Source organism: Lethenteron reissneri, chromosome 16, assembly GCF_015708825.2.
Source record: "Lethenteron reissneri isolate LAM-NWPU_2019-01 chromosome 16, ASM1570882v1, whole genome shotgun sequence".
In the NCBI taxonomy this organism is placed as follows: Eukaryota; Metazoa; Chordata; class Hyperoartia; order Petromyzontiformes; family Petromyzontidae; genus Lethenteron; species Lethenteron reissneri.
The window spans coordinates 12,324,376-12,349,956 of NC_083794.1; the positions used below are offsets into that span (position 1 = coordinate 12,324,376).

General features: G+C 41.3%; 1 protein-coding gene across 3 annotated transcripts in view; it reads right to left on the bottom strand.

The window, feature by feature from the left end:
• Positions 1-25,581, bottom strand: part of LOC133342998 (protein diaphanous homolog 1-like) — a 233,676-nt gene that overhangs the window by 59,087 nt on the left and 149,008 nt on the right. The window lies entirely within an intron of this gene.

Genomic DNA, 25,581 nt, shown 5'->3' on the forward strand with positions numbered 1-25,581 from the left:
CTGTGAAGAGACAAACACAGAGAGTGTCAGGGTTAAATGCTTATAACTATTTTTGCCTTTAAAACAAATAAAAACTCCATCCTTATTATAAATCAAATACGTTATGAAATAAAGCTTGTTTTTTTCAAAGCGAATGCACACTATTGCTTATTGTTTTCATCTAATTATGCCCTTAGAGAAAATACATTTCAAATACTACGGTGAATGATTTTTATTGGAATTATCACAAAACTAGCCTCGTGACGAAATTACTCTAACTAATTTAAATACAAATAATTTGAATAAAAAATAATAAGTTTTTGACTTGAGTTAAAAAATAACAATTGTAAACAGAAGAATTTAAAATGTAAACAATTACATGAAAATATGCAATTAATAAACGTTTTACATGTCATTAACATTAGTCAATTGTAGCACCATGTTTCAAGTCACTATAATCAGGTACCTTATGATTTAGCAACGGAGGTTAATGGATTTCATTTCAATTTGCAGTTTTATAAGATACTTTGCCAGCACTCAATATCCAGTGCAAAAAAAAAACAATTAATTCATCTTATTTCTGGGACTTCATCCAGAATACAGGACCACGTGATTTACCAGGAATCCTTTTCACCTCGTGACCCCATTTCACCTGAGAGGTTTATGGAATATTGCAGATGCATGTCCACATCTTTGCTGTTTGGTCCATCGGCACCCAGATTCCATCAAGCTCCCAACGCTTCAAACACTCCCACACCCACCTCAATCTACCTCACAAAGATAAGCGAGATTTGGTATAGGTGGCCCTACCCTAGGTCATGAAGAAGACTGCCTCTTGGGATGCTATTTCCACCATTAATACAATGCTCAAGTGCACAACTCCAGCAGATTCTCCAAGAGAATGAACATAACTTTCTCAACTCCCTCCTGTGCTTAAAATATTTTGAAGCATTGCACAACAATTACAATTCTAATTTATACTGGACTATTTTCTGACAACATCCAGATAATGTCCACAGTATTATAGTAATTAAAGTATTTAACACGTAGGCTTTCGCGACCAATATCATCCAGATAGGTTTTTTGGGGGGTTAGATCGCATTAATATAAACGTGTCGTTAAACCTGTCACCTGATGAAGAAAGTTATAATTACTGGCGAAACGTCGTACTCAGATTGTAAATGTTGTGGATTTGCTCTCCAACACACCGGTGTGCTGTACTAGTAATGAACTGACATGTTCTGTTTACGTGACAAACCTTTCTACTTGGCTGTGTCGGGTGGTGGCGGGTTTAACGACACATTCATAGTTACGCGATCTAACCCCAAAAAAAACTATATTATGTCAAATAGTTATATGTTTGGGCCACTGTGGGCCTATTTGTGGGCAGCAAATAGAAGTGGAACAAAAATCTATTGTTGTACTGCCACCACGTCAGCGCTTTCTGTCTTAAACAACCCTTCATGACCAGTGTGGTGAAATATGGTCAAATAACCCCCTTGAGATGCGACGCATGGGGAGTCCCTCATCCAGCAGTGTAACGACAAAAAAACAGCGCATGCATGGGATAGCTTATTCAAGAGGGTAATGATCTATTTAGTTTGGCATAGGTTAGTTACAGGGATGTATATAGGGATGTATATGAACATGTCTTGAATAATGAGGGATTTCAATTGTTGCAACAAGAACAAATAAATAACACCACCAAGATCACACTTAAGAAAATACACATGACCACCTGGCTATGCGTGGTCTCCCAACACAACAAGAGACAGGAATAAATGTGTTATGCTGTGAAGGATAATAAACTACCAAAATATATGTGGCACCATCTAGAGTTTAGAAATTCCCAGCATTACTGGTGAATCATTCGGTGAAGCCCTCGCACACAGCTTTGAGAAGAAAATAATTGTAGAAAATGAAATTGTAAATACAGTCAGTCAATGAACTCTCAAGCGAATATAGATCTCAATTGGTCATCTGGTATCTCTCTTTCCACTGTAACGACGCTTGATATCCTGCAGGTGTTGCAGAACACAAAACATTTGTTGATCAATATATATACTTTCAGCAATCCACCCACAACACTTAAGGGGGACCTTCTAAATCATAACATTGTTGTTTGTATTGGCTTTTTCATAAAATATTTACAGCCTAGAGAGATGGTTAAATTTCTATGGATTGTCAGAAAAATGCCACATTTATGAAATATTTATTGTAGTCCATTTCATGTCAGTTTTTAATGACATTTTTTTTATAGACTGAGATTTGTTTCAAGTTCACATTGCCATTCAGAACAGAGGTCATGCTAACATAAAGAACAGTCCAACGCCAAGTACATATGAAGGGGTCAGAACGCCACAAAGCAAACGATAAATAACAAAAAAAAGTCCTATGTCAATCCACTGCCAAAAAAAGCCTTTCCCAAGCTGTATAAGTCACGAGGGTTTTTGTGACCATACTTCACCACGCCGATTCGTGAATGTTGGCGAAAAAAGGACCCCAGACAGACAGGTTAAAATGTCACTCGCCACTGATGTTAGCCATGGTTAGAATTAAAATTCAAGCCCAGTGTGCTAACCACCGTGCCATTCCTCTACAGGAACACGTATTCAACATTAATATGGGAAGAAAAAAATATGGCAATGTAATGAAGCTGTTGAAAATTATTATAATTTCCTAAATAATTATAAAGGCCTAATTAAATATAACAAATGGAATGTGATTTTATACAGCACGCTATATAGAAAGCATTATGAGGTCACACAAGGTTGGCAGGAAATAAGTATTAAAGATGGAGGCAATTTCAATCTTGCATCAGCAAAACATTGGCAACTGAAGAGTTATCAATAATTAAAATGCAACACACACACAAACTCCTCATGCAGAAAATCCCCAGGAGGGCAGGTTTTTTTTGTTTTGTTTCTCTTAATACGATGCCTTTCACAAAATAGAACACACATTTACGCAGGCACATGGAGCAACAATAACAACAACAACACGCAGGCTGACACGTGACCCTGTGAATGCAGGGGCATAAATTGGAAGTTTTTTGTTGTTGTTCACAGACAGCCTTGTTCACGTTGAAAGACACCGACGGACGGTGTTAAAGTGAAATTACTCATTTCTTTAGGACGAAATGTGACAACGAATGCATCCGCACAAGGACGTCGTCACACAAACGCGATTGCTGAGGGGGATACATAACAACACTGTATTCCGGTATCCGATCGAATGTGAAAATATTATCAATTCACCAGTTAAATCCACAACCCAGAAGAAATATTTTTTTGTCTTGAGTTAGCGTATCGCCTGTTCAATGGGGAGATTAAGGGTTGAAGCTTCAAGGGAGTAAAATGAAACCAGCATCAAAAGGGCAATAATACATGAGGTGGCTTTCAGTCGTACACAGTGGCTCTTGCAATTGGGGATGATAGACGCATGAGACCCTGTATTGATAGAAGGCCCTATAGGTATGGCTGTGTCCCATGGGTCCAAGGGTATTGCCTTGAGGGTTGGCTTGTGCTAAAAATCAATGTCCGCTGTCCTCAACCTGAACCTACTACCTTGGGTGACCCTTTTTTTGCCACGCAAGTTCAAAAGAAATCCCGCCTGAAGGCAGCGTGCGCAGACGGCACACTGCGCCGCTCCAAGACACGGCAGGGCACGATTGGCGCACACCGGGCACTCACGTTGCCGTGCTCGCATACGGAAACGCGCAGCACACTTCGGTCTTGAGTGTGCCTCAGTATCAGCCGGCGACAGGGGGGTATGCCAAAGTGACACCACCAATGACTCGGTGTTACCCCCGAGGGGGCCGTCACCCTTGAGGCCTTGCCAAGTCTCCCTCGACTTAAATGCCGCCTTACGTGGCTCTCAGCGGGCTTCCGTTTGCTCCAAATATGTCAGCCGGCATACAATGAAAATCTCCTGAAGGAGTGCATTTACAATACAATATTCATTAATATGTTGTTATTTATTATATATTGGACTTTCCCCCCCCCCCTCCCTTCTTGTAATGTTACTTTGCAAAATTTATGATAAAACCACATTGGCACTTACAGGCCAAAGCCTCTGCAGAGATTTATAAAAGTGTAGTTTTTAAATATTAAAAGCGCTTATTACAGAGGAATAAACCGCTGCTTTCATTTATAATTAACTTTTTTAATGCCCCAGAGCAAGTAGTCCTTAAGAATCCAGTCTCAGAATGTTATATTTGTAAATGCAAGAAGAAAGCAATATTAACCCTTTCACGTACAAATGTGCATTGTGCTTCTATTTAGCTTGTACCTGTAGGGAAATACCTGAAATGCTTTGGCTCAAGCATAATGAATCGATGAATGCATTCAGAAGCCGGTAGAAATACAGTAATCGTAAAAACACAGCAGCCTCCAGTAAAATTGTTTACAAAATAGAATACATGTCATTGCATCATTGCATTGGTGACATTGCAAAATCTCCCTAGAGAAGGAATGAGTGTTGGATTTTACATTGTACTGAGAACAAACTTGGCTTTGACAATAACAGCTTAGCACTTGTTTACATCAGGCAATGGTGGATTTGTGAGTAAAGAAATCAGAATGAATTTGGGGTTGTCTTTACGTGACCTTCAGTTTTTTTTCGCCGACTACTTCATTCGCAAATAATTCTCGGTCGCATTGTAAGCACAAATAGCGTGCATTCATCAGTTAAAAGAGATGTGCAGCGTTTCAGCGACATACAGTTGGTGAAAAAGGAAAACGTAAGACATTTAGGTTTTTTAGGTGGACATGAGGCACGACGTTTTTGGATGGCGGGACGCTTTCGATGTCCTAGCTAGCCAGGAACCTACTCGCGCACGCTGAGTTTACATTGAAGCTATGCGAGCTGAAACATATAAAACATATCTAAGCCCCAGTTCAGGAACTCAACGAATGAAGGAAATAGCTACAGAAGGGTCACAATGGGGAGTGGAGGGAGGGGGGGATGGGCTCGCCTGGTACTAATAGGTAAATTATGAATCAAATTATGAGTTTTTGGGTGCCCGACACAGGACGGGGCACACAGTATTGGAGTGGAGCGTGTCGGTGACCAACCTACAAAAAGTCACAAATATCCTTAGCAAAACCATAACTTAGAAAACTATTAAACCGGTCATACATGCCACTGCGCAAAGCTTAGCTGGTAAGAAAAAAATGCATTTATCCTAACTTGTTAACATGTTAACTATCTGCACAATACATTTAATAGATTCATTGATAAACCCTTTTGTTGCAGGAGTGCTTCTTGCTTCTCTTTATATGGACGGGAAGCTTATTCATAATCCCAAAAACCAATTAAAAAACGGCTTCTCATGATAATTTTCACCTTCGACTTGCATACTGAGCTCAGATTTCATACCAGCAGGTGATAGATGAGCTTGAACAAAAAAAAAACAAGTGAAATATCCATTTCCACAATTACATTCCATCACAGTATTCTGGAATCACAAGGTAAAGGTTTAAGGCAAAACAAATCCAGCAATGAAACGTTACAATCAAAGCCGTTAATTTTGTGCTACACTGTATCGTGTTATTAATTTTTAATCCGAGGAGCTGTATTTTCTACATAATAATTGGAATGAAGATAAGCAGATACATATCACCTTTAAGCACAAGTTGTTTTCTGAAGTACATTGTGTGCATTTAAATAAGATCCCTGGGCAAACAATGACATTGCCAGCTCACTCAGCCCTACTTTAGCAGTGTCATCGTGACTTTGAGTTTATCTCTAATGCCAAGCATCTACAACATACTTTTAAGCTCACTGCCAGGGTCATTTTAATTAACTAATAAAAAATATATATATAAAATTTGGAAACATAAAACGCGCGCCTTGTTTTTCACCAGCACAAAAATCTTAATTAAAACTTGATCAGTTTTTTGAGGTGGTAGACAAGACATAAATAGAGTAAAATAATAAATAATTAAATGTCCATACTCACTCGACATTCCAGTGTAATCAGTCCACGCATTTTTTTTCCTTTCGCCAATTTGAAATTAAATCAAAACTGGGTAAAACTGCTGGCAGGGGGGGCAACAGCTCGAGTGTTAATCATCCCGCAATAAATGTAGCATGGAATAAGCCCTGGCTGGAATAATAGGCTGCTATGAATCATGTAATCACCTGCCGCTTTGGCCTCGTGCGCGCGGCACTCCAGCCGCCCTGCGACAATACCAGGGGCAGTGTGGTGAGAATGAATTTATGCTCACCAGGATGGGAATGAGGGACGATAGGGGTTACTCCACATGTGCCCTTGGCCAGAAAAAAAAAGAGTTCACTTTAGTGAGTGAGCCCTGCTTTTGGTCTGGGCTCTGCAAGAGAAGCCAGTGGCCTGTGCCAGTTAGAGCCTGATAAGGAAAATATATTTCTTGGTTACCATAACGGATTACCCACACTAGCTGAAGAAAAATAAAAAAAAACAACGGAGCTGAATGTAAAGTACTTGGGGAGTTGTTAAAAAAAACGGATGCACGAGAGCTAATCAGAAGAGCAGTAGGATATTAAGCAATGAGTTGAGGAACACGTACCCACAACCGACAATAATGCGACAAGCAAAGAATGACAATGAGGGGGTTGAGCTGAGGCACGTAAGTCAGCCCCGAGGAGGTGCAGAGTGCATGCGATGGAGGGCCAGAAATGAAAGAGAAAGTGCAGTGTGAAATGAGCAAAATATTTTTTTGAGGATTCAAAATGGGTCACCCTCTCAAAGAGAGCAAAAAGGCAAAAATGCAGATGGAAAGTGCGGCTCATTATGCAAGGTGTACAGCGCTTAGGCGAAGCTTCAAGCCAATGCTTCTTTGCACTTTTGTGCATTACAGAGTACCATACCAATATGCTTTCAGAACAGTCACATAGATCACCAGAAATAAATGTTGACTGACCGGTAATTTCATTCAGCGGAAGAGCCAAAAAAAAACAGAGGGAAACGAAAATGAATCAGCTGCAATTCATCCATTCCGGTCATTCACACAGCTGTTGGATGCCAAGTTATAACTACATATGAGTGAAGGTTTTATATTTTTGCAGATAATTTTGCTATCACTATAGAATCTTTTCAACAGAAAACACCTTGCATTTCAGGTTCTCATGCATAATAAAGTATACTTTGGCAGATATAAAACCAAGACTGTCTGGAAAGGAAGTCATAAAAAAACAAATCATTGCCAAATAGAAACCACTGCCGTGTACGCAGAGACATCGTTTATACACATTTTCACAATTGTGAAAGAAAACATGTAACACAGGTAGAAGAAAAGAAGCACGATGGGTAAATCATGATTCACCTGGAGAACGTGTGAAACAAAGAAAATGAGCAAATAGTTTGCACACTTCAACGATGAGAGCAAGAGAGTGCACGGTGACAGACTCGTTAGTTAAACGTGCAATTTATGTAGCTCGTTCGGCAGATTATTCAGTATTATTCACGCTCAGGTGGGTTCGGTTGCGGATGGCTGAATAATTACGGCATAAAGCAGCGGCAGACAAAGCACAGATGCCCGTAGCCTGCTACGGCTCGCTTGTGCAGTAAAATTGTAAATGGAGTAGAATGAAAACTCTTATAATTATTTCTGTTCTCATGCGGATAGCTTTGAATCTTAACACAAAAACCAAAGGTCACACCTGAATAAATGCCATCATCTCCACATGTTTTTTTACCCGCTCTCTTAAGGAATGGCCAACATGAGCTTCATCAAAAAATATTTTTTATTTAATGCACAAGAACAATATTTTCAATGGGCTCATTTCTGTCCGTGCCAGCGGACCATTACCTCCAGTAATGTGACATCTGTCCACATCACCACTGCCATAACTCCATAGCCTGCCACCAAACGGGCCTTGCTGATCAGGCCTGCCATGCACAGCGAATGGAGAGTTTACATTTTACTGGGCAAAAGTGTAACTGTTCACCTTGAAATTCAGTTGTATTCGTGTGTACATATTGCACATGCATATGTATAAATGTATAGTCTACATATAAGCGTGCATGTATACAATTACAAAGTTGTCAATCCACTGTTGGAAGGAGGGCCTCACCCATGCTGTGCAGGCCGTGGAGATTATATGATCATGCTTCACAGTTATGGTGAGTGCTGGTTGGTCAAGCAGGGGAGCATAGATGTCAGAGGTTAGTGCAGTCCAATGATGGATTTTGGCACAACCGCCCTCTGCTGGAAACGAAGGCCCGCAGAATCCTACAACACCTGGTTTTATACACGGGGGGGGTCGCCCATCAAAGCACTATCCATATTGATGAAACTATCCACAAAATATTTCTAAAATTCTAAACAGCACAAAAAGGTATCCCTATATATACTGACAATGTATATGCATGTACAAAAATACTGTAAAAACACATTTATGACAATAGTAGTAGCTTACAGTTGTGAATTACGTCCCAAGGTGAACAATGCAGTTGTTCTCCTGTGGGAATACTTTCGAGCCGTTTCAAGCTGCCTAAATATATAAGCAAATACAAAAATATATTTTTGCATTCGGAACTTTAATCGCACTGGGTGTCTTAATTTTGATGGGGAATGTTGGGCCAATCGCGTCTCGGTTTCAATGTTGAAAAAAGTAATTCCATACCAAAGCTTCTACTTTAACACAAAATCACAATCTTAAACAAAAAGACTACGTCAATTTACAAATTCTAGATTTGAAGCTTTCGTGACTGCAAGGATTCATACTTTTGGTTTTTTCGGTAAAGTCACGTAGGTAAAAAATCTAATAAAATAAATGAAAACAACTAAACTCATTTATTTTATTTTTTACCTACGTAACTTTACCGAAAAAACCAAAGCGCAATTTACAAATGTTTCAGAAATAATTTTATTCATTAATTGGACGCAATTAAAAACTGTTTGCCTACAGATTTTTCATTGCCTGGATTAAGCTGAGAAGAATGAAACTGCTGGCAAAGGGTGATCAAGAGACGCAGATTAGAGAGCACTCGGTTGTCACCACACAAAACGCGGAGGTGAAACATTCTCAAGCGTCAGAAACTTTGATTTAGACTGCAGGAGGAGGAATCCGATGAGCTATGAAGCTCTTTCATTCCACACGTGTCCAGTACGAGCACGGGGTCAGCAAGTTACAAACAGCGACAGCAAGCGATACAAAGGAAACGACAGGAGTGCAAAAATAGAGAAAATGGTAAGCGAGTCATTAAATATAAGTAAATAATAAATACATGAAATAGGTAAGCCCGATTTATGACGATTGAACAAGGCAGCAAAAACAACAACAAAACAGTCCCAGGCCACACCAAGATAAACAAACAGCGGTAGTCCCTCAATAGTTCAATGTTAACGTGTCATTTTATTAACACTATTAACGATCAAAGTTAGAAATCACATTTGCAAATGTGACTGTATCCAGTACTCATCTTCTGCTTCAGGATATTTTTTTAATGAAGGTTTACAGTGTTAAGAGAGTGGATTAAGCTGGTCTCAGCTCCGCCACCAAAGACTGCACAACACCAAGCCGTTAAATTAGTTTCTGTACTTAATTTGGCTTAATGAACCCAAGTAAATATGACGGCGATGGTATGTGTGTATATATACACTCGTTGAGAGCCCCTTGGTCTGCAACAGAGAAAATATTCTTCTCACAATCGTGTACTCTGAGCACTATAAGTAATCTGCTTCTTTACGTAATAAAATACCAAGATAATACATATTGGGTGTTTTTTATTCTCTAGGATTTAAAAAAATATGGTGAAAAAATGACAATAGGAGAACAACTTTAAAAGTTAGAGCAATTTTTCAGTGAAATGTGTCAAGTATTCTGTATTTGTTACTCCAGTTTGTTCGGTGTCACTATCATTTCAATTCAAACCAATGTTGATTTGTTACACGGAAAATCTCGTGTAGCCAGTTAGCCAGCTAGTGTTGGTGGCAACTGCCCGCAGCAGCCACTAACAAGAGAGCTATTGTTGTGGTGGTGTTGAGGAGCCCAGCCAGCAGCCAGCCACGAAACTCGAGGCATAGATTTTTTTTTACACGAGTATGATATCCAGTTGTGTGTTCTTCATCCTCAACAAACCTATGTTGTGGATTATTAGAGAAAGAAATTAGGTTGAGTCAGATCAATGATTTCACCTGATGTGGAAAACTACTTGAATAGCACCAGTCATCAAGAAAGATTGTGGGTGCTGCCATGCACCATGAAAAGTGCTTAAAAATGTAAACTGTAAACACAGTTTAATATTATATATATACTATCTTTCATGAATAATGACCCTTGCAAACCCAATCAAGTTCTGTAAGCATGTGTAAGACACATGACCCCACTTTCATGAAAGCCAACATCCCAGAAGACAGGCAAAATTATTCCGCAATATCTGCCACGTTCAAACATTCCTTATGTACTCAGAAGGCTGCGCAGGGAGGGGGGGAAACGGGAACCGGCAACTGGGGAATATTTTATTACTCTCATAGCGTTGTGCTGCTTGTATTTTGTCAAGGTTAGGAGAAAGGGAATGAGAGAGAGAAAAAAAATGTACGTGCCATTACGTCATTCCCCGGACCCCACATCTCTGACATGAGCCATAATCCGGCTCGACAGCCTCCTGACCAACACGGTACCAATGCTCCCAATCCGACTCAAAAAGCCCCTTCACCTGTCTCTCCGACTGTTTAACTCGCCACAGCAGTGTGCACAGCAAAAACAAAACGACAGCCCACTTCAATAACCCAGCGTGACACTTTAAATCTTGCGGATGATCTGCAAATAAATACACTCAGCGCGTGGCACATCAGTGCAGTCATTATTATTGACACTGTGGGTGTTTTTATTCTTTCCCTTTCTTCCTCAATACAAACTCTAAAGCATTCGTTTGTAGTACGATCATACACACAGCCTGAGCATCACTTCCCTATCAAATTTAAATTAATGTGCCACACCTCACCCTGTTGGCAATTATAAACTATAAACAAATGCACTGCAGTTAATGCACTAGCTTGTCTGTGGAATGTTTAGGCTTCATTTCCCAGGGGCATTAATGTACGATCCATGGACAAGAATACAGATGACATAGAATTGGAAGATTATCTTGCCACCTGCAGTGGACTTGCTGCTTTTGTTTGTTGGATTGGTTGAGTTATTTTTCTCATTTCACTGTTATTATAAACAGGGCAGGAATCAAATACCTCTGAAAAACGATTTTGATAATTAAGCAGTTTGCATTCTGATGATGATAATGGTGATTAGTCTCCAATCCACATGACAGTACCCACCAAGAGATTCCCATCACACTCAGCATTTACAAACATTCATATCCCTTTTGCTTTGGCAATATTTATCCCTTGGGGCATTAATAAAAGATGAGCTTGTTATAAAACCATTTTTATTTCATTTATTTCCCCTTTTAAATATGCGATAACTAAATTTCATAGTCATAACATTCTCATGATGATACCGAGTTGAAAGGGATGAATGGGGAATTTAGTAATTTTGCATTCGACAAAATGCAAGCATACGGGCCTGCAGAGAGGGTTTTTAGGTTCAATTTATGCTGAAGCGTGAAAAATCAATCAAAAGCGATTACAAATACCCATAACGAACACCAACGAGCAGAGTCTTCATGCGCTTCATTAGGAATGTGGGCCATATTTAGCTCTATGCTAATGGCATGGCTTCCATCCTTAAGAGTAATGAAAGCCAGGGTTTTAACACGTCACTTTATTCCTTTTGTCCATGGTAGACCCTCTTCACTGGCAACCTTAAGCAGCATAATGTCTCTAAATACCAATCAATACTCCTGGTGTAAAGACAAACGCACCACATTAAACCACCACTACAGAATTTCATCTTCACATCAATGTACAGGTTCATGGCTTCTAGGTTTCGCTAGCATTGTATTTTGGTGCCGTACATTTCTAGAATAGTACAGTGTTAATGCAACATGACCTTGTGTTATTTTGCATGAACGTATTAAAGTGGGCATTCGAAAATACACGTTTAAAACTGTTGGCTTGGGAAATCAGATTGTATCTTATTTAAGTAATGCCCAGGAACACTGGCAAATAAGAGCAGGGAAGCAAATTAGCAGGAAAACAATTGCCGTAGGCCACGGTAGACAGAAAAGGACAGCTCAATCTTGATTCAAGGATGAAATTAACGCCTCGTAGATTGGATTTGCTTTGGGGGCAAGATGGAGACATCGACATAAAAAAGAAAAAGGAGAGGCGGCAACAGCAGTAGAGTGGCGAGACAGTGCAAGTGGCATTTGTAATCAAAATGCCAATTGTTTTCACAACAGTGCCAGAAATTGCCAGGGTTTTTTCGCTCATGGCTTGCCGCAAATTGTGCTTGAAAAGCACAACAATATATTTGCGCAGGAGAGCGTGGCGCACACGCGCACGCGTGCGTGTTTGTGAGCGTGAGCGCGCTGGCAAGAGAGCGCGGTGGCCTTCGCGTAATGAACGGGTGATGAGTAGTATGCACAATGAAAAATGACTGCGGCTGGATTGGACGCCCTGGCGAGCCCTCGCAGCCCACCCGCAATGCCCGTCTCTTCCTCCCCTGTATCCGGAGGCACCAAGGCATGGGCAACAATGGGCTCTGCTTAGTACACAAGGGAAGTTCCTTAATCAAGGCTATCGTGGTGAGCCTGTCAGGGCAAATAAAGCAGCAATTATTCTTGCATACATTCCTAAAGCAGGGTCTTTTTTTTGCTGCAAAGGGCACTTGCAAACGATGCAATCTGATTACTGAATGTGCTGCATTAGCAGTGGTTGTTCGTAGACAATACCATCGCCAAACACTTCAATAAATAAAAACTGAGTTTTGATCAAAATTACCTGCCAAATAATGAATGTTTTACATTATCAGGACATGGAGGGCCAAGGATAAAAAAAAAACATGTGGCTTTGGTCAAAACATAATACCCAAAAACTGATGATCAGGTTCTAAATTAAAACGTCCGTGATAAACACATTAATTACAATCTTGCAAGACCAGCACAAAGCTGTCATATTTGAGTAATGAAAAAAGGACAATTGTCAGCATTTGTGAAAAACTGTAAATCAGGGGAAATTACATGTCATGGAGGCAGGGGCAGTGCATTGACGGTTCGTGGTTGTGTATGCAACAGAATCCTTCCACCTAATAGTTGCCCTACCAATAAACATACAGCCAGTACACCTTCCCCCACACACACAAACACAACAACAAACACACGACCGCATGCATGCATGCACGCACACGCTCCCGCCGGCATGTCTCACTCCCACTTTTGGGCCAAGATTAGAAGGGAAAATTTGATTTTTTTCTCCCTTCTCAAGACGGATTGCAATTTCGGTGGAATTGGACGATCTTAGCTTCCAAATTCCCAGAGGATATTACGGGGTTGTTGATTTGCTATGCATGAAAAGCACACCAGGCTCGGCAAAACACTGGCCCATTGACTACACCCAAGGCTTCACCATGGCCAACGGCAATTTCAAATGTGTCGGGCAGGTGATTTTTTTTTAGAGTGCCAACACAACTGTAAAAAAACCCCAGCATAAACTTTTTAAAGTATGATGGAAAACAGTCATGTAGCAATGAGGTTAACTCTCTGTTTAAAAAAAAAAGTGCTAAAATAAAAAAAATTCAGCCTTGGTCTTTTCTGGATCAAGGCCTCCTCATGCAATGCCGGAAATATATTGGCCGTACTTCACCATGATGGTCGGTGTGGGTTGGTGATGGGGAAACACAGGACTGATTCAGAAATCACTCATTCCTAATGCGAGCCGTGGCTGAGACTTAAACTCACTGGTTTCATAACAAGTCGGTCACATTTGCTCAAAATTTATTTTGGTGGTGGTGAAAGGACTACAGAGAACTTCAGGAACTGCCAATGGTTTTTGCATCATGGACAAAGATCGCGTGCTTTTTAGACGTTTTTGTGTGTTAGATGAAACGTATGGTTTTCCACCCGAGCACTATAATTCTGTTACTATGGGTTTTCCTTACATTACATTTCGAGATTTAGCGCACTGCACTGCGATTCTAGCAACCTGAGTTTGATTCCTGGCTGTGGTTAACATCAGCAGCGGGCAATATCTGAACAGCTCCTGGGCCCAAGGCCATTCATCAACCCACATTAACCAATGTGGTGAAGCATGGTCAAACAACCTCCATGACCGACACGGGCATGGAAAGGCTTTCATCCAACAATGAACTGACAAAGGGTGATAGAGTAAAGTACACTGCATTATGTGGAACGGCAATAGATGGAATTATGCTCATAGCGGTTGCAAGAACATGCAAGCGAAATAGTGATGTGCTCTCTGTTTGAATGGATGAGACCTCGTTCATTTATTCATGTATAACATTGTGCCAAACAGGATGTTTTCCCCCTTTACACAATACATTGCATATTATACATATATATATCTCAGTGCGTAGTGCATATTAAATTCTGCTGAAAAGGCTTTTGGTGATATACTTTTTCTAAGGTGTTAAAGTGATTTACTGATAACCGGCCCTGTCAAGTTGATAAGAACTGTGAAGTGCAATGAAATATATGACACGAAGCAAAAACGGTGCAATGAAAATTAATGTTTTTTAGGAATATTAATTAAGTATTATTGTTTTAAAAGTTTTGTATACAGAACATGGAATGAAGGCCACCGTCGTCGTTATGTATATATGCTTACTAACCACCGACCGATATATAAGGCGGAGACAAATACTGTATGAAGGTATCGCTTGTCACTAACGACGACTGTGGCCGGGAATAGAACTCGGGGTGCTGGGTTTGGGGGGCAGTGCGATATCCACTGTGCACTACCCAACTGTGTACAATTTCAAATTACTGTAAGGGATGTCTGTTAATGTGGCATGAAAAATACAAGATGTTAAAATGGTGTAAAGTGCAAATCAGATAACCAGGTTTTGCCATGTCTATAATTTCAAAAGAGCTATTCTTTTTGACTCATTAGATCTGAACATACTAAGTAGTAATGGTGTTAAAGATAGTTCAGCAAGGCTGCTTTTGCCATTTTGAACTCAATTTATCATATCTTAGAAATCAGCCATGCAAGATGTCTTATATATAATTTAAATTACAACATAAACGATGTAGGTGTGCATAATACGGAGTGTACAGCTAAATATTTAAAATTACCATGTTCTGAATCTAACATTGGAAATAAATAAATATGTGTGTGCTTGTCTGTGGAGGAGGCATGCACAGGCAAGCCAGGCAAATGCTCTTTGTGCACGCACCACTCCCTAGTAAATGTAAAATACCTTTAGACATTGAACTCTGATATTAAACAAATCGGTCTTGTAGAATGGACTTGGCAATGTGCAAGTCTTACACTGAAAAACCGACACGCGCAGTTTTAGCTCCAGAAAACCCAGGGAAAAGGGACTTCAAGTGTAGTATCAAGCTCGTAACTCCAACGTGAGATGCGAGTTGAGTGGTGGTGAACACGGTTTTCAGGCTTCAGATGATAAGCACAGGTAGTGGTGGTTGACTTGAATAATTGGAATGAGCTGACAGCACCTTCAACAGTGACTCCCCATCAAATGTTCAACGGGAAAACCGAACAGCCTCATCGGAAATCCAGTGAAATGAGAGCCCTGAACCGACAAATTATCATCATACACTGACGCCATAACCCAATTACAATAGTTAAAATATTTACATATTAAAAACATTTACAGTCATTGTCAATCCACTGCTGGATGAAGGCCTCCTCCATGCCAAGCTGGTCAGAATGGATGGGTAGAGCGCAATGAGGACTCTGGTCAGGACTCGTTCACATTGCACTCGCCACTGAATTTATCTCTGGCCAAGAATCAAATTCAAGTTTTCGGATTCATTGCACAGTGCCAAAACCACTGTGCTACCACTCCCCCAAGGTCAATTTGTACAATGTCAACAACAGTCAAGGTCAATGAAAGTCTCAAGGAGTTCAGATACAAATGATTCCATGTATATTTCACCTTGAAAAAAACATCGTTATTTAAAACAAGCTCCAATGCTTTCAGGCTGAGGCTACACAGGCAATGAGAAATGCGAGCAGTGCTGCAAGTGTTGTAAATGTGTGGTCTTGTCAGTCCTTGCTGCCACTACAAAGGCAGCTGCTATTCATCTCAGTGTGTGGAACGAGGCTGGGCTTTGTACAGTGTGGCTTTAAAGGCCCCGTTGAGATGTCATTCCAGTTTATCAGTCAAAGGTAGGGCAGTATACATGGCTGCATCACTGAGACGTTGGTACAAACATTCAATTATGTCAAGCGAGCCAAGCCTCAGTATCCACTCTCTTGCTCTCCCCCATCCCACTCCCTTTTGCCACCTCACAAAACACCCACCACCCCATGTGACACATTCAACTCCACCGCAAGGTTGTGCCACAGGCCATAAAACAGTTAAGACAATACAAGGCCTTCCCACAAACCCACCTTCCTCCGCCTCCAACCACCAACCCTCCCTTGCCGCCCTTAACACACACGAAGCCCGACCACTGCCATGGAAAGAGGCAGCTGCTTTGTTATTTATTGGCCAGGGATAATTGAAACATGTATAGTCAAGGCGACTATAGATAGGTAGGTGTACAAAATGAGCTAGAATCGTACCATGATTGGAACGTTGCATTTTTATCCATGGTGGTCCAATGATGGTACACCGATTGCAAATACTGCATCCTAAAATAATTCTGCATAGGCTCCGTCACAGCAATATATTGCTGCACTTTGTGTTCTGCGGTGATAGCACAATTTTAAACTGCCCACTCCTCTCCCTGTACAAAAAACAAAACAACATCCTGACAAATGAGACAACAAGGACATTAGTTGCAATTTCACGACACTTCCTTTAGAATAGATGCTTCCATTATTTTTTATTAATTATCAATTACAGTAATCGTTGAGATCATTACCATCAGCATCGCATTACTCTCCCCTTCTTACCCACGTATTAGGATGCGCGTTTCTCTCAAGGTCTATATGGATCGTGTTTGCTTGTGCGCGAACTCGCACCTCCTCACACCGCAATTTAAAAACAAATGAAAAATGCACTAACCGTGCATTTACACAAATCCTTTCGCAAATTAGGCAGCATCAACACTTTAAGCAGTGCTTAGCATGGACAGGCCCTGTCCAAAAACTCCATACGAAGAGCCCCTCCCTTGGGGTCGCCCTATCAAAACTGTCAACGGAAATCTAAGTACTTTTTGATTTGGTGCCAGAGCCTGTTAATTTTCCCCAGGGGTTGCACAGCACGGAAAGAGTAATGGGCAGCGCACCCTCCTGTTCCTGAGCCCGACCTCCTGACCTCTCTCCACTCAAGTGTCTCCCCCAATTGTGACTGTGATCAGCACAACACCCAATGCTTAAGTCCTTTGAGCGCGGCTGTGCTGTGCACATCTTCTCAACACAATGTCCCTGGCCTTGCGAGTAATCCCACTCACATCAAAACTAACGTTCTTGAGAGATGTGCAGCCTCCTGTTTTTTTTGTCTTAAAAAAAAATGTGAAAGCCGCAATAAAAAATATATAGCACACACTGGATATAAGAATACCCCTTGAGAGCAAGGCCAGGTGTGCTTAAATGCGAACGGTGCCTATATATCAGAAGCTGCCCCTTGTCTTCCGTCTACCAGACCAATATAAGGATGTTTGGCTTAAATCTTGACTTAAAGCTTCCGTGACTGCAGGAATACGTATTCTATCGGTCTTTCGGTAAAAGCCAAGTAGATAGAATAAAAATAATAAAAAATATCACGACGTTTCGATCGCAACACAAGCAATCGCCTTCAGGTGAGAGAGAGAGAGAGAAAGCAAGCTGCTGAGACAAGGTCTTATATAGGCCTGAGATGGGTGCATCAAGGCAGGTGGGTGGAGCTAGAGATGGTCCGATCACAGAGGCTGGGGCAGTGGCCTTTGTATTGTGAGAGATTAGCCTGTAGGGTGCCACCAAAGCTGTGGAGGTGGCCATTGCATTGTGTGTAGCCCAAGGGTAAGTGGGCGGGGCTAGACACTGACGGAGCCAGTGGGGGGTGGGGTGGCACGTGTCCCCCCAATGATCCGATCGAAATTAGGGATTTCAATCGGATCATTGGAGTTTATTAGTAATAAATGGGGAAATTTTGCAACCCACACTGCAACTGTGTAGCATATTATTATGTGCCAGGGATTCTTATGAGATGGTAGGACAATAGTCTGAGTCCATAATTGGCAATAAGTAACGGCAAAGCAGTTATAAGTGACTCACATAATTGTGCGCAGTTGCGAAAACAGTACACGACTTCCCTGAAGGCAAACACCTTCAGCGAGCGCGATGCCGATCACACAACGCGGTTCGAATTTGACCCTCGATCGATGGCTGCGCCATCGCCGCACACGCGTCGAATAAAAAGCAAGCGACAAGTCTTTACTTACTAACTCCTATCATTTTTCATTGTTGGAGGGGTTGCCCCCCCCCCCACCTGAAAATCCTGGCTCCACCATTGGGGCTAGAGATCGGATTTGCATATAAATGTAAGATCGGAGGGCGCCCTGAGGCTGTGGAGGTGGCCATTGTATTGTGAGAGATTAGCATGTCAGGTTGGATGTCTTTGCATTGACAGGCTGAATGTCTCACTAGCACACCCACCGTTGCGGTGGTTATCCAACATTGACATGCTAAATATCTCACAATACAATGGCCACCTCCACAGCCTCAGGGCGCCCTCTGATCTTACATTTACATGAAAATATCATCTCTAGCCCCGCCCACTTACCCTTGGGCTACACACAGTACAGTGGCCACCTCCACAGTTTTGGTGGCACCCTACAGGCTAATCTCTCACAATACAAAGGCCACTGCCCCAGCCTCTGTGGTTGGACCATCTCTAGCTCCACCCACCTACCTTGATGCACCATCTCAGGCATATATAAGACCTTGTCTCAGCAGCTTTCTATCTCTCTCAACTGAAGACGATTGCTTGTGTTGCGATCGAAACATCGGGATATTTTTTACATTTTTTCTAACTACGTGGCTTTACCGAAAGTGCATGTAGCATGTTTCCATAAAAATGAATGTTGCATTCTTGATTTCGGCTTCATCACCTCTTCAACAATGCATGCTTTCAGATTAAAAAAAAGCAACAGAACACAAAACACATGTCTATAAAAGACCATACAGATAAATACACGACAGCACATACGTTCTACTTAACACCTACATGTTGTGAGTACAACTGCAGAATGTTAATGCACCACTTCTGCAACGGCACACGCAACGTTACGCAATTCCGTCGCTACGCTGTAAATTAAGTGCTCGGTTATATATCTTTACTTGAAATATTGCACGTAAGCGTGTATGGTTTCCCAATCATCCAACGATACACGCGAGCAAACAGGGACTGGGCATGCAGTTAGTCAGATGATCCCTTGGGGTCCGACAGCACCACGCTGGGTGTAGTTTCCTTAAGTGTTACAACACTGCGTCAAACTCAGGTATAGAACACAACACCAGAGGTTTCCTTCTCAAAAATTTGTAATTAATTTTGCCCCCACCCTAAAATAAAAAATCTACGTTTGCCAAAATGGCTTCAGCAATGTGACTGGAAGTGTGGGGGCTGAGGCAACGAAGTTCCTGGCAGCACCATTGGATGAGGGGGGGGTAGTCATCTAAATGGCCGCTTCCAGTAACCCAACGAAGAGGCCTCTGACCTCAAGACAACCCAATATAAAATCAATCTCCCAGCCACCGCTAAACGCCAAGGATAAAACCAGCGACTTTCCATTGATAAATATGGCCATCGTAAGGACAAGCTCTCTCCGTCAATACGCACAAAAAAAATATGAAATGTTAGAAGTGACAGTTTCTAGCAACGGATGTTCATGCAAGGCCTCAGATTAAATTATGTAGAGGCTAAACAATATCTATCTTTTGTGTCACATTTCATACACTGCATTACTTGCAGTGTTTGTATTGAAATATAGTGCGTAAATATATTTAAGTTGATTTTTTTATGGAAGTCATGCAAAGCTTTACTTTTTAAACATCAAAATATGCTGCGGTTTTCTTTTCACGATTAAAGAAAAAGCAGTTAACACTTAATGTAAATGAGACAATGACTTAATGTTCCCAAAATAAACATTATCAACGGCCTTGCGATGATTAAACAAGTAAACCCGTAAAAACAAAGTTTTTCACTATAAATCCTTTATATGCGTGGCGGCTAGAGTCCTCTCGTCCTCTGGCTTGAGATGGCTGCCACCTATGGGTCAGATGATTGTCTGCCACCATTAAGCAATTGGTAATTAAATATTTAATTTGTTTTCCCTAAACAGTGTAAAATTTTGGAATTTTTTTTTCACGAAAATTAATTGTCACACACAACGAGTCTGTGTGGAAAATGTCAGCTCGATTGGATCACGGGAAGTGGGTTAAAAAACGAGCGAAAGATTTGCATGGTCCTAAGCAAGCAAGCGAACTTAATATAAAGGATTTAAAAATATATTCGCCTGTGGAGGACGCGGGGATCGATCCCGCGACCTTTGACATGGGAAGCGAGGGCGCTACCAACTGCGCTACTCCGCCACGGCCTGTGGAGGGGTTACGCTCTGGGCTCTTACACTGTGACGTTCAGCCAAAGCCATGAATGAGTTCTATTTGAATATATGTAAAATAAAAAAATTTTGCCTAAAAAGTGTAACATTTTGGGAATTTTTTTTCACGAACATTAATTGTCTGGCACCACGAGTCTGTGTGGAAAATGTCAGCTCGTTTGGATCACGGGAAGTGGGTTAAAAAACGACCGAAAGATTTGCACGGTCGTAAGCAAGCAAGCACGCAAGCAAGCAAGCACGCAAGCAAGTGAACTTAATATAAAGGATTTAAAAAAAAGATATGTTACCACTATTTCACAACATAATACCTCGAGTTTAAAAATAAAATTATTCGAGTGACACCTCCTGTAATAAAAAAAAAAGACCATTAACACAAGAAATTTTGTTTATGTATAATGTAACAGCGTGAAGAGTGGTTTTTTTCTGTGTTAAGCGAGATGGAACAGGAATGCGTTTCGTAAACTTGACCAACAAGAGAAATGTTCTACTTTGATTTGAACAAAGGTTCTCTCCCAACCCGCGACACTTACTCACCTCCCTATAAAGCCACAGGAAGAATTGTTTCTTGATCCAAATGTTCAGGTCTAGACCTTGTCAAGATTCAAAGTCTTCATGTGGGTCACAGTGTTTCCATGGGTCTCAAAGTATTGCAGGGCCAGTTAAGGTCATTCAATTTGTAAACCATTCTGGACCACTTGCAAAAAACAACCCCCCCCCTCAATGCTTAATTCCCACCCACTTGAAACCAGCATCCCACCGAGTTTACAATAAAATAAAATACTACTGTGCATTTATGACGAGTCTTAATTTGTCAAAGAAAGTATTAACAACAACAAAATACGCCCTTTGCGCATGAGACCAGGACACTCAGGAATTTGCTTTGTGCATAGTCAGCTAAGTTGTACACACTTCAGGTAGCTTAATGTGTTATTGGCTACTGAAGCATTTCATCATCATTTCACTGCCCCGTGATTACGTCATCATCTGCTGCTAGATAAAGTACTCAATCGTCGCCATTCCCCACGGTCTTGTGAGAACCACAATCCATCTTGCTTCTGCAAATGAGCGAATTTCATCCGATCAACTCTGCAGCGGTTGCCCCCCTCTGACATGTCCACACCTTTGGCATCACCAGTCTCCTACGTTGGCCATCATCTACTTTTTTTGCAATGCACCCAACGTGTCTCAATGTCTCGAAACTTTGCATTGACACTCTGGTCCATGCATTCCTCTTTCTGCCTCTCTGCGTAATTTCCCAGCGTGTTATTGTTCCATGCTTGCCAGAGTATTTTTCAGCTTTTGTTAAATGTTCGTTAGCAATTTCCATTTTGCTGAACCCACTAGTCATTACAGATATGCACCGATTGAAAACTTTCCATTTTAGATACAATGTTACATTGTGATTCATTATCAAACACTCCACCCTACTCTTTCCCCACATCGGTTTAAATACTTTGATCTCTGCCCGCCCTCACGAATACCCTAGATATCCATAACTCCACCATGTTGTTTTCGTTTCTTCACTCAAATTAATTATTTATGAGGCATGAAAATATCAAAGACTCTGATGAGACACTTAAGATGTAACTATTAAATGTTGTCGATAGCATTCATGAGGACTCAAGACTACGTGGCCTTTGGGCTTGCAAAAGAAAATGTGTTAAATGTTTTACAGTTTCAAAGGTTTCAGTATTTATACAATTATCCACAACGCACTGCTTGGACGTGCGGTAAAAAACGATATCGACAGAAGAGCAAGGTGGAGGGTGCAGAGATAACAACACTGAGGTTCTCAACAGGCTCTCTTGTGGCATGTGTAAAACTTATTTGGCAACTAGTTGAGCATTAGATGGATCTAGACCCAGACGGAGTTCAACTTATTTGAAAGCGTATTTCAGAGAACCTCACCAGAACATTAATTATTAAGATGGCTATGGGACCAGTATGTGGAATGATGTGTAGGCCGATCCATTTATAGATACCCCCCACTGGTTTCCAACGACCCTCCTTGTTTATTCTCAAAGGTGATTGAATATTGTTTAAGCAATCGCACAATATATGAGTGAGGAACAGAGAAGGTGGAGAGTACATGTATCAGGAGAGTGTTCAAAGATTCAATAAGTGACTAGCCTTTTGCCCGTCCAAGGACGGGTGTATTGCAGTAAATCTGAAACTTGCAAGCGAAAAGCAGGCCGTGACGTGATATTCATTGCATCCATTCAAGTGCAATTTGTAAGGGCGCGGTGACACAGACCTATTTCATTTTAAGGTTATAATCCCTTGTTCATCATGACGTCCTTTTTACTTTGATGTCTTAACAGCGTTACGGAGATCGCGTGATGACGTGAGGGTTCTGCCTTTGTAGTGAGGGTTGTAAGTTGACGCCGAGGAGGGGGGAGGAGGCGCCTTGCCCCCCCCCCCATGTGGAGTGACGTCACCCGCTAATTATTATGAATGGAGGGGGGGTGTCCATTTGGAGGACATCACCTGTTCATGATTATTGAGGGGGGCTGTTCGATGTGGAGTGACGTCACCTGCTCGCAGCAGCTTTTGGGTAGCCATCGAACAAAGTCGGGCACTGCATCGCGCGCTTTCAGATGCACTTCCGATATTAGGAAGCCACTGCACGTTAAAATCTTAATTGAAAGTAATTTAGAACTGCTTTTTGTGTTTAGTCCTTCGCCCGTATCTCTGATTAGCATGGTTGGCTAAGTACGGTGTGAAAGAAGTTCAATATACAAACAGACTATGTTTTTAATCCAGAAACTTTCATTAAATTCCTGGCCATGGCTACAATGAGTGTGTGAGTGATATCTGAATTGGTTCTGGACCCTCACCTTCACCAACCCACAGAGCGTGGCGAGGCCTTTATTCAGCAGTAAATTGCCAAAGGGGGGCTTGTACATTGATATTAATTATATCGTGAACAAAGTGATAAGTGCAACATACACCATTCTCGTTGAGCCTTGTTAACGAACACATGTACGTAAGATGTGTATGAACACATGTGCACGGAGGCACAAATGTACGCATACATTGTTGTTATTAGTCAGCGCCATGCTTGAATATTATTTTTAAAGGACGAGGGCACAACATAAAACAAAATGATGACGACAATGATACGAGCACGAGGGGTATATATCACCGTAAAAAAATATAGCACACGTGTGAATAAACTTAAACATAAAAATAAATTAACAGCACTGTGCATTAAGCTTTGTGTGGCGTCATTGCACGGTAGGTGCTTACTGGGGGACGCCTATCCTCTGGGATGGAGCATCGTTACGTTTGACAAATGGGCTATGTTGTACACTATCCATCAGTAGGCCCCTTCATGCACTCTTTGGCACTAGGCCTTAGCTGGGGGGAAAAAAAGGCAAGAGTATAGAAATATATAATGAAATTGAACAAAACAAGCAAGAGGATTGGAGAGAGGGAGAAAGGGACAGCAAGAGAGCAGGAGAAACTGAAGATAGGCCGGAGAGACTGGAGAGAAAGCGAATCGGGACAGAGGGAGAGAGAGAGGCATTTTTAAAACCTCTCATATGCGAACAAATGGGCCAGAAAGCAAAAACATGCACGGTTAGCGATCCGATGGAAGGAGAAGAACAGCAACCGCCGGCAACCCGAGAGAGGAAATCTATTTAAAAATATGCGGGAAGGAAAATGACCCCATACCCAAAAGTCAGCCAGAGGCATTGTGTTCTGGTAAAAGAGCTATAACTCTACGTTCTACTTACATTTGCAAATATCAGCTGGGAGTGAAGAAAAATAAAATATATCGTGTATGAAAATGAAAAACCCCTTCCTTTTAAAATGAAATTTCCAGTGCAACATTTTTCACATCTGTACCAATAACAGATCAAGGGTGGAAATGGGAAAAGTATATAAACTGTTTCAGGTTGAGCAAAAGTTTATTTTTCTCAAGGTTTAATTTATATTTTTAGAGAGATCACTTTCTTAACCCTTTCAACCGAAATGACAAATGTTCTTCGTGCATTAAAACGTTAAAACGAGTGTAGAATACTACAGAAAATACCAAATCAATGCTGCTGATGCACAATTGCTTTCCTCGCATGAAATGTGCCACCTCTTTCCGGGTGTAAGATTTCAAACGCATCATGACCAAAATAATTAAAATCTATTTCATCACACACATGTCAACACAAGGCAGTGTACACAACCTATAGATTCTGCCGCTCACTGTCTGGCAAACAGATTCACGCCCGGCTTGCAGTCACCGTGCAAAAAGAGTTGAATGAATTACAGTTGACAGTTCCTTAAAAAATGACATCTTCCAACGAAAATAAAACCACACTTTTCATTCCGCTGCTCGCTAATCCCAAAATTCCAATTACTGGCAAAGCTAATGAATGTAGCAGCTAATGGTGTGCAAGGAGCAGCATTCCGGAGCTGCTGTCACTTCAGTTTGGAGCTGCCGACTTAATCATAAATCACGATTAGCTGGATAATGAAGATTTCGGACAAAATGCCGCCACATCAAATTACCTGTGTGCTGCATTAAATGGGGTCAGCGGCACAGGAGGTGTGCGCTTTTGGAAGCGACTTGAATATTGCAACTGCTGAAAACCTGGCCTGCCTGTCATGCTAAACCATACGAAGAGCACAGAGCAAAAAAAAATCTACGTAAATGTCAGAAGATAGTATCATGTTAGGTTTTCACCAATATCTCCTGAAAGGTGTTGGGGGCACCGTTATATCAAAATTCAGGATTCCTACTGCCCAACTTTTGCTGTTGTATACATTGAACTGCCAGAACAACAGGTATCGAGGTGCTCCATCATTATGGTATATTTATATCCACAATACACAACGTATAGGCATGACCTAAATCAGTGCTTTTCATGCTAAAGTTTGCTTGCGTAATGAAATATATATTCTTTCAAAATTTGCATGAAGTTGCTCCTGGTGCATCCGCAAACCACTCATTTCAGCTGCTGCCGTGTTACCCAGGGCAAGCGTGCAAGTACGTAACCATGCGGGTTCAGTACATTATCGACTGGCAA